Below are 9,430 nucleotides of genomic sequence, written 5' to 3'. Positions count from 1 at the left end.
TGATTGACGAGGACACTTGCAAAAATAAACAATTAGTTATGTCACATGATAATTCTTTTTTATAATTATTAAGAACAACACAAAAAAAAAGCAAACTGATTTTAAGCACAGTATATGTAGATACAATGAATATGTGATGTACTACATACTCATTGATGGTCTTTTGAGCAAATTACTAATTTCATTTTCTGCTCCATCTAGATCCAGCCAAAACACCACTGCATTCCAAGGACTAATGATCGCAACCATCCAATGCCGACTATATGTAACATTAGTAAAAGAAGTAACATTGACATTATTATCATTGAATATCCCAAAAAATAGTTTTATATATGATTCACACTTACTTTTCTTTATACGGAGCAAAGAAAAGTTGATTAAGATTCTTCCCTTCATTTTGACCAAACACAATTGTTAAATAGTCTGATCGTCCTTCTTTAGTCATTGGTGTCAGCGGAGATAAACAACCAATATTGCAAAATCCATACATTCCAGCAACACTATCTTGTTTACACATTTCGCTCAAGTACCTTCCACATCAATTAACATATATATTACAAAATTATATAAAAATGATAGTTAGAAAGCAATAGAAAAAGAGGTAAGTCATTAGGCATTTACTTCATAAAGATAGACAAATGTGAAGCTCTAATCTCTCTTTGAAAGCACCAGTCAAAAATGTCTGCATAATCAATTTTAAGTTTTTGATCATGTCCATACACACTTGTTGGGATTGTTATTGATATGCAATCATCATTTTCTTTCATTCTCCAAGCTTCAATTTTGAATTTTCGCAACAAACTAGTAGTTAACTTAGCATAATCTCTAATGACATACTTATGAGTAGTGGATGCTTGTGATGATGGTGTTTCTGGGGATGGAGTAGTCAGGGGTTTTGCTTTTGTTCATCATCCTTTAAAGTAAAAGCACAAATCAAAAAGAAAAATGATTAAACTAACATACAAACCTAAGACTTCAATAACCACTTTGGGACATAATTTTGTAATATTATAAGAATAAAATTTTACCTTCATCATTGGATAAATCAAGTGACTTGGCCAGGGAGCAAAAATTACCCTTAGCTTGAGACACGTACGTGAACTCTGAGGTTGGACATGGCATAAGAGCTGTTGGAATCACCACTTGATCAACCGAGACTCGTAGAAGAACAATCACAATCTTAACATTATGAACAGTAATTACTTGTTCTGATTTTCTTTTTTCCACCTTTCCTTTGGCAACAATATGTAGCTCCTTTTCACTTTGAATTTCCAAAGAACAATCACTCCAACCCTTATCATGTACAATTTGAATTAATATACCATGAGAAATACTTATAATAAGGCTAAGAATGCCATTAAGTATTAAATACTTGGAAAAAGAATAATGTACCTCAGGAAGAGTATGTTCAATAACACTCACTGGATCATACCTTGTCAGACCACTTCTAAATTGATTATGACTAATCGGATCATCATCAATTAGCTCATGACTTATTTGAGGAGAAGAAGCACAATTTTGCTCTATTTGTTGATCACTTCGCATTAAGTGTTGCTCGGACAAAGGAACATGGTAGGGAAAAATCTCCTCCTGGTTAGGTTCTGAAGTACCATTTATTTCAAGATCTACATTGTCTCTGTCAACATGTTTACTTAAATGAGCACCAAGTTCGTTAAAACCAACATTATTGACATCAAATCCACCTACTTGGACCCTTGAGCCACTAAGTTGTCCATTAAGAGCCCTAAATTGAGGACCACCAAACCCTTGGATAGGGAAACCAAATTGGGAAGCACCCAACCCTTGGCCACCAAGTAGGGCAACATAACTCCCAAATGGGGTACTCACTGACCCTTGGCCACCTAAAGCACCACCACTTGTCATGAATTGTCTAAATTGATTTGGGTTGAAATTAGGGCTTGATATAATGTAAGACATCAAAAAGTTTTGATCATTTCTCATAGTACCCATCTCTTTCATCAGATAATTGAATTGTTTCTGCATACGATTTGGAGGTGTTGGTTGGTTGTACCCAAAATATGCCTTATTTGAAACACCCGATCCAACAGCCCTTACACGACCACCATGCTCAGGCTTATTTATTGCTTTAGCTAATACGTCAACCCAACCCTTGGCGGTTATTTCTCCTCTTTGATCTTAGGCATCCAACATACTCTGATTAATTTTTTTTTAAAGAAGTAAATAAATAAGATTAAATAAAATAAACAATAATGACAAGAACTGGTGGAATAAATTAAATCTAGCATATTTCATGAACTGATATGACCTGTACGCAGAACATGACCCATAATTTGTTATGACCTGTATGCAGAACATGACCCATAATTTGAACTTTAAACAAGAAACTTGCAACTAACAATTTTAATGACTTGAAATTAGAGTTAATTCTAACAATTGCTTGCGCGATTATATCATTAGCAGGATTCTCAAATACCATTTGGCCATCTGTCTCTCACTACTAAAAATAGGCTTATTTCCGAGGGAATTTAATTCCCTCGGAAAATTCAAAAAATCCGGCGGAAATTGCTTCTGTAGGAAAAATCCGTCGGAAATGTTCCGTACCGACAGAATATTCCCTCAGAAACTTTCCGACGGATTGTATTTCGCTCGGAATATCCTGGTTCCGATGGAATATTCCCTCGGAAACACTTCCGACGGAAATTTTTCCCTCGGAAAATTCAGGTTCCGACGGAAAATTTCGTCAGAACCTGAATTTTCTGAGGGAAAAATTTCCGTCGGAAGCTTAGAACAATTCAAAAAAACCCGATTTTTACAGAACAACAACGACAAAAAAAAACACAGACACAGAAAGGGAGAGCGAGACAGAAAGGGAGAAGGAGAAAGAGGAAGAGAGAGAGGGCCACGCACACCGCCGTCTACCGCCCCTCCGCTGCTGCACCGCCGCCGGTAAGTGGTTTAATTTTTTTTAATTTTTAATTTTTTCTTTTTTTCCGAAAAACCCTAACCACCACCATGTCCTAGGGCTTACCGGAGTTGTTACTAACAACCACCAACCCCAAAGCCTCACTCGCCGGCCGGTCTGCAACCACAACGGCCACTAGCCGCCGCCGCCAGCAGGTAGTGTCGGTTTTCCAATTTTTTTTTTTTGGTTTATTTTTTAATAAAAGTTTACATCTATCAATATTCATTTTTTTTATACAAAATGCAAGCATAAATTTAAAAGCTAAAATTATAAATATAGTTTATACTTTCATTTTTTTGTTTATTTTTTGTTTGTAATTTGAATATTTGTAGGATTTGTAGATTGAATTGGTTCTTTGGCAATAACATCTTCAGATCTACAGGTTAGAGAGTATTTTAAAGCTAAATGTATGAATTTAGTTTATACTTGACATGTTAGATCCTAATGGTGTGTAGATATATGTTAGTTTATTATTGTTTTTAGTTTTTGTATATATAATTTGTTGTATTTATATTTTAATTTGTTGAAATATTTGAATTGAATGTGTTAATGTTATGATATGTTATATTAGTTTAGTTTATTTAAGTTTAGTTTTTAATTATTGTATTATAACATGTTAGTTTAGTTTGGTTTAGTTTAGGGTAATTTAATATGTTAGTTTAGTCTACTTTAGTTTAGTTTAGTTTAGTTTAGTTTAGTTTAGTTAAACTTGGTTTAGTTTTGTTTAATAAAGTGTATGCTAGTGTATTTAGTTTAATATTTTTGTTTGATATAATGTTTAATATAATATTTAATAAGCCTTCTTATTTATTTGCTTAGGTTAGTTTAATTATGATATATCTCTGTTTAGTAAAATGCATGTTTCCTTCACTTTATATATATATATATATATATAATAAATAAATCATTTGCATAACCATATGCCTAGATACCCGTTCAAGGCATACACATTAGGAGTATGTCTTGAATAGTCCCCGGTTGGGACTGTCCTTGTACGCTTATTCTCACTTAGGTGGTGAATGTAAGCCTTGTTTTTGATTCTAGGGAAAATCCTGTCTTTTCATGCATTTCTCTACCGTGTTCTCTGGGTACATATGTAGGTGTGTTTAATCGCCTACATCGTGTACTTGGAGAACTGTAGGGAAATGCTGGCGGATTTTCCATAGAATTGAAAACCTGGGTTACATTCGCTAGTGAGAATAAATATACAAGGATGGGTTAGGTTGGAGTGATAAGGACCCTTTGGAAGCATTTCAAAACTCATTTGCATTTCCATAACGCTTTGGTGGATAATGACTGCGAAATACGGTTTATGACTAATGTGATTGTACATATGCGTGAGCTGTGTAGAAGTTGTAATCATGAAACGAAGAGAACGTAGGTGGATGTATGAAAGGATGGTTGGGCAAAGTATTAATCCTGAGTTCGTGAAAGGGGTTGATGAATTCATTCAGTACGTCGCAGATAATCCCGAGAGTAGTAGCCCGAATGAAGTTAGGTGTCCATGTGTTAAATGTAAGAACAAACGCCTTTGGGATGCGGATACGGTTAAAATTCATCTGTATCGCAAGGGTTTCACACCTAACTACTATGAGTGGATGTGTCACGGGGAAGGGTATCCGGGAGTTCCCGAAAGGCGGTCCAATGAATATCGTGACATGGTTTTTGATGCTTTTGGTCATAGTCAAGACCAGGGGCACTCCGAGGAGGCTAGTGTTTCATTAGAGGAGGAGCCTAATGCAACTGCTAAGCATTTTCTGGATTTGTTGAAGGCTTCTGAAAGGCCATTATACGAAGGGAGTTCTTTGTCTGTGTTAGAGATGGTCGCTAGAATCACTAGTCTAAAATGTGAGTATAATTTGCCTCACAGATGTGTCGATGGGTTTGCTTCTTTGCTAAGTGAGGCGATCCCGAACAACAGCCATATGGTCGACACTTTCTACGAGGTGAAGAAGATTGTGAAGGGGTTAGAACTGTCCCATCAAAAGATTCATGCATGCCCGAAAGGGTGTATGTTGTTTTGGAAGGATGATGCTCATTTGTCTGCATGCAGGGTGTGTGGCAATGACCGATACAAGCAGACTTCCAAAGGCAGCCTAGTGCCTTTGAATGTTCTTTTTTATTTCCTGATCACACCCAGGTTGCAAAGACTATTTTCAACGAAGAACATTTCGGAGGAAATGACATGGCACTCGAAAAATCCTCGAGTTCAAGGCACAATGGCACACCCTAGTGACAGTGCAGCTTGGAAACACCTCGATTGTCGGTTTCCTGAGTTTGCTTCCGAGCCTCGTAATGTGAGACTTGGCTTGTGTACAGATTGTTTTGCTCCTCATGGTAAGCTTGGGGGACAATATTCTTGTTGGCCTGTCATTTTGACCCCTTATAACTTGCCTCCCTCAATGTGCATGAAAAGACAATTCATGTTCCTTTCGTTACTCGTTCCCGGTCCTAAAAACCCTAAGGGCAACCTGGATGTTTACATGCAACCGTTGATAGAGGATTTAAAACTATTGTGGGAAGTTGGTGCGGCAACTTATGATATTTCGAAGAAACAGAATTTCAATCTTCTAGCAGCCATCCTATGGACCATCAGTGACTTCCCGGCTTATGGCATGTTGTCTGGTTGGGCCACAGCCGGTAAGAAAGCTTGTCCACATTGCATGGAGAAGAGCAAAGCATTTTGGCTCGAACATGGTGGTAAAGTTACTTGGTTTGATTGCCACCGGCAATTCCTTCCGACATATCACCCTTTTCGGAACAGTAAAACTGCATTCTGTAAAAACAAAGTCGAGAAAGGTGCCCCTCCACACATCATGTCAGGAGAGGATCTGTGGGAATGTGTGAAGGGCCTCCCGAAGGCTACAGATGGACCCGATTCAATTAAAAGGCTGAAAAATGTAAAGAAGGGGTGGTTCAAGCAAAGCACCTTGTGGGAGCTCCCATATTGGAAGCATCTCCTCATTCGTCACAACTTAGATGTCATGCACATTGAGAAGAACTTCTTCGATCAGTTAATTCACACTGTAATGGATGTGAAAAAGCATACGTGTGACACGCCATCTGCTCGGAATGACATTGCCAGATATTGTAAACGTCCCCAGCTTCATCTTCAAGAGGATGATAGAGGAAAAGAGGTCATGCCAAAGGCTCCATTCGCTCTTGACAAGGCTCAGAGAAAAGTTTTGTGTGAGTGGGTTAAGCAGCTGCGGTTCCCTGATGGTTACGCCTCCAATTAGAGCAGATGCGTAGATTTGCAAGCATGGAAGCTCCATGGAATGAAAAGCCATGACTGTCACGTGTTCATGGAGAGGATGTTGCCCACAGCTTTGAGGGAATTGCTCCCTGGCCATATTTGGAATGCAATTACAGAGATCAGCCAATTCTTCCGCGACTTGTGTTGCTATACAACATTAGTTAGTGACATGGAGCGATTGGAGAAAAACATACCTAAGATCCTCTGCAAGCTTGAAAAGATCTTCCCTCCTATATTCTTTAACTCCATGGAGCATTTGCCAATACATTTGCCGTACGAGGGGAAGTTATGTGGTCATGTACAATACAGATGGATGTATCCCTTCGAAAGGTAAATCAAATACCCTTATTTCACATCCTTTGTTTTACATCCTAATCACTTGTTCATAGAGTTACATAACAACTGTAATTACAGGTTCCTCAATCATTTGAAATGGAAAATTGGGAGCAAGGCTCGAGTTGAAGGGTCCATATGCAATGCTTATCTCACTGAAGAGATAGCAAACTTCTGCTCCAATTACTTTCAGTCGACAGTTGACACTAAAACTCGAGATCTTGGTCGAAATATGAATGCCGACGTTGAGTCCACATTGGACGACACTAAAATACCAGAGTTGTTCAAAGAGGACAGTGGTCGTGTGTCAAATGAGGGTAGAACTCGGTTCTTAGATGACAAAGAACTCGAGTGTGCACATTTTTTCGTGTTACGAAACACCGGCATTCTTGGCGAATACGAAAGGTATATTAGGCGCAGGTATTCAGTGTATTCGTATTTACGATCATTTACAATGATGACTTTGTAGATTTACATTGTGTGTTTGGCCTCGTAGGAAGTTTGAGGTCTACATTCTTAGTACTCGACCTTTCCTGCGTAGAGAAGAAGTCATGGAGAACTTCGAAGCTGAATTTTCTAATTGGTTTCATCACAAGGTGATATACGCGGCGTAACCGTGAAATAATTCTGTATTTTACATCTTGCATTTCAATTCATTAAATTTAGATGGCGTGATATTGATATTCAACCACTTTATAGGTGGTCAAAGGGAAGCCAAATTCGGATGTCCTGCGAGCGTTGTGCATGCGTCCCTTCAGGCGAGTTCTTACTTGGGGCCAGATTTTTGTAGGTGGATTTAATTTCCATACACATGCCCATGGAAAGCACAAATCCACCATGAATTATGGTGTGTGTGTATCAAGTGAGGATGGCGGAGAGTACTTCGGCATTTTAGACGACATAATTGAACTTGTCTACACGGGACCCAAGAGACAGTACAAGACAATTTTGTTTAAGTGCAATTGGATGGATTGTGGTAGGGGAATGAACATACACGAACAATAAAGGCTAATCGAAGTAAATCATACTAAGAAATACCCCAAATATGATCCATTTGTCTTATCTTACCAAGTGGCTCAAGTGTACTACGCATCATACCCTAGCCTGAAACGGGACCGTGTTCAATGGTGGTCTGTGTTTAAAACACAAGCACGGTCAGTGGTTGATGCTCTGGTGGACTCAGAGTTTCTGCAATCACCATCCCCAACAGTACATGCAACGCTTTGCCCACCGAATGACATTCCGGACTACGCCAGGGATGATGATGATGAAGACGATGATGATGGCTTTGTGATCTCAAGCGATGAAGACCATAATTGACAAAGAATAGGTCATATAGGACATAGTTGGTTCATTTTCGCTCCAAATGCGTCCCGAACCTTAGGGACTTGTTCTTTTTTGGCATTTCAAGGCATGTACTTGTTAAAATAACCATAATTGACATGTTTAGAGAAAGAAATAGTTCATTTGGTTGAAAATGAAGAAAATGGGCAAAGAATAGGTCATATAGGCCATAGTTGGTTCATTTTCGCTCCAAATGCGTCCCGAACCTTAGGGACTTGTTTTTTTTTTGGCATTTCAAGGCATGTACTCCTTAGAATAACCATAATTGACATGTTTAGAGAAAGAAATAGTTCATTTGGTTGAAAATGAAGGAAATGGGCAAAGAATAGGTCATATAGGCCATAGTTGGTTCATTTTCGCTCCAAATGCGTCCCAAAACTTAATGTGGAATTTCAAGGCATTTACTCCTTATACTATGTAAATTTGACATGTTTGGATGAGAAATGAGAACATTAGCTAAGACATAGAGAAAATGGGCAACATAGAAGTCACTTAGGCCATACTCGGTGCGTTTTTCATGAATATTGTACGTAAAACTTTGTTACTTTGTTTTTGTTTTGTCAATTCAAGCACTTTAGACCTAAAACTATGTTTATTTGATATTGAATGAGAAAAAAAGAGCTCATTTCCTAAGAAATGAAGTAATTGGGCTAAGTAGAAGTCACCTATGTCATGTTACTTGGTTTATTTTTTCATGAATATGGTACCCAAAGCCTATTTATATAACTGACTTACTCGTTTGTTCCTTTTCATATGTTTATCTTGTAGCAGGCCTACCGAAAGAGGGTTGAGGAGGCTAGCACTCAAAGGACTCAGAAGAGTCCGAATGAGCTGTACTAGGAGACAGTGGGTGGTCGGAACAAAAAAGGACGTGTGAAGGGACTTGGCGGAAGTGCTGACCTTTACTATGGCAGCCAGATGGGTCGAATTTCCACATCTTCCATGCAGTACACGCCCTCCCTTGTTTCTTAGATGTAGGATCAGGTGGAAACCAGGGTGCAGGCTCTTAGGGAAGAAATGGAACTCGAGATGCAAGCCCGAGTTTAAGCCTCAGTAAGAGCCCAAATGGAAGAAATGGAGAAGAGGTTGGAAGAGAGGATGATGAGTCGTTACCACAACGACCCTTGTTCCATCGTGCGACCTCCATTTCGAGATCCTAGGGACGACGACCAGGGTAGTGGTGGAGCAGGCCAGGGCACTCCCGCAGTTGCTTATCTGTAATTAACGTAGTGTTTATTAGTACTAATTTAAGCTGAATTACTTGGCTGTACAAATTAGAATTAGTATATATATATATATATATATATAATTATTTTTGCACAAAAACCATTAATTTTATTCTGTTGTTAATATAAGAAGCAGGAAGTGCAGGTATCAAAGGGTAGCAATGTGCCATAGGAAAATAGTCAAACTCGACAAAGTTCCGTCGTTATTTCCGTCGCAAAGTTCCTACGGATTTAATATCCGTCGCAATGGGTATAAGTTTCCGACGGACTTTTCCGTCGCGATGGAAATATATCCATAGGAAGTTTGCAATGAAAAATTCCGTAGGA

General features: G+C 38.6%; 1 long non-coding RNA gene across 1 annotated transcript; it reads right to left on the bottom strand.

The window, feature by feature from the left end:
* Positions 1–671, bottom strand: LOC110737500. The gene is made up of 3 exons (XR_002514415.1): positions 622–671; positions 348–530; positions 1–15 (listed from the first exon to the last, which is right to left on the bottom strand). It is a non-coding gene; the product is annotated as an uncharacterized LOC110737500 (long non-coding RNA).
* Positions 672–9,430: the final 8,759 nt, after the last annotated feature.

This window comes from Chenopodium quinoa, unplaced genomic scaffold, assembly GCF_001683475.1.
Source record: "Chenopodium quinoa cultivar QQ74 unplaced genomic scaffold, ASM168347v1, whole genome shotgun sequence".
Classification (NCBI taxonomy): Eukaryota; Viridiplantae; Streptophyta; class Magnoliopsida; order Caryophyllales; family Amaranthaceae; genus Chenopodium; species Chenopodium quinoa.
This window is presented reverse-complemented; position numbering and strand designations above follow the sequence as displayed.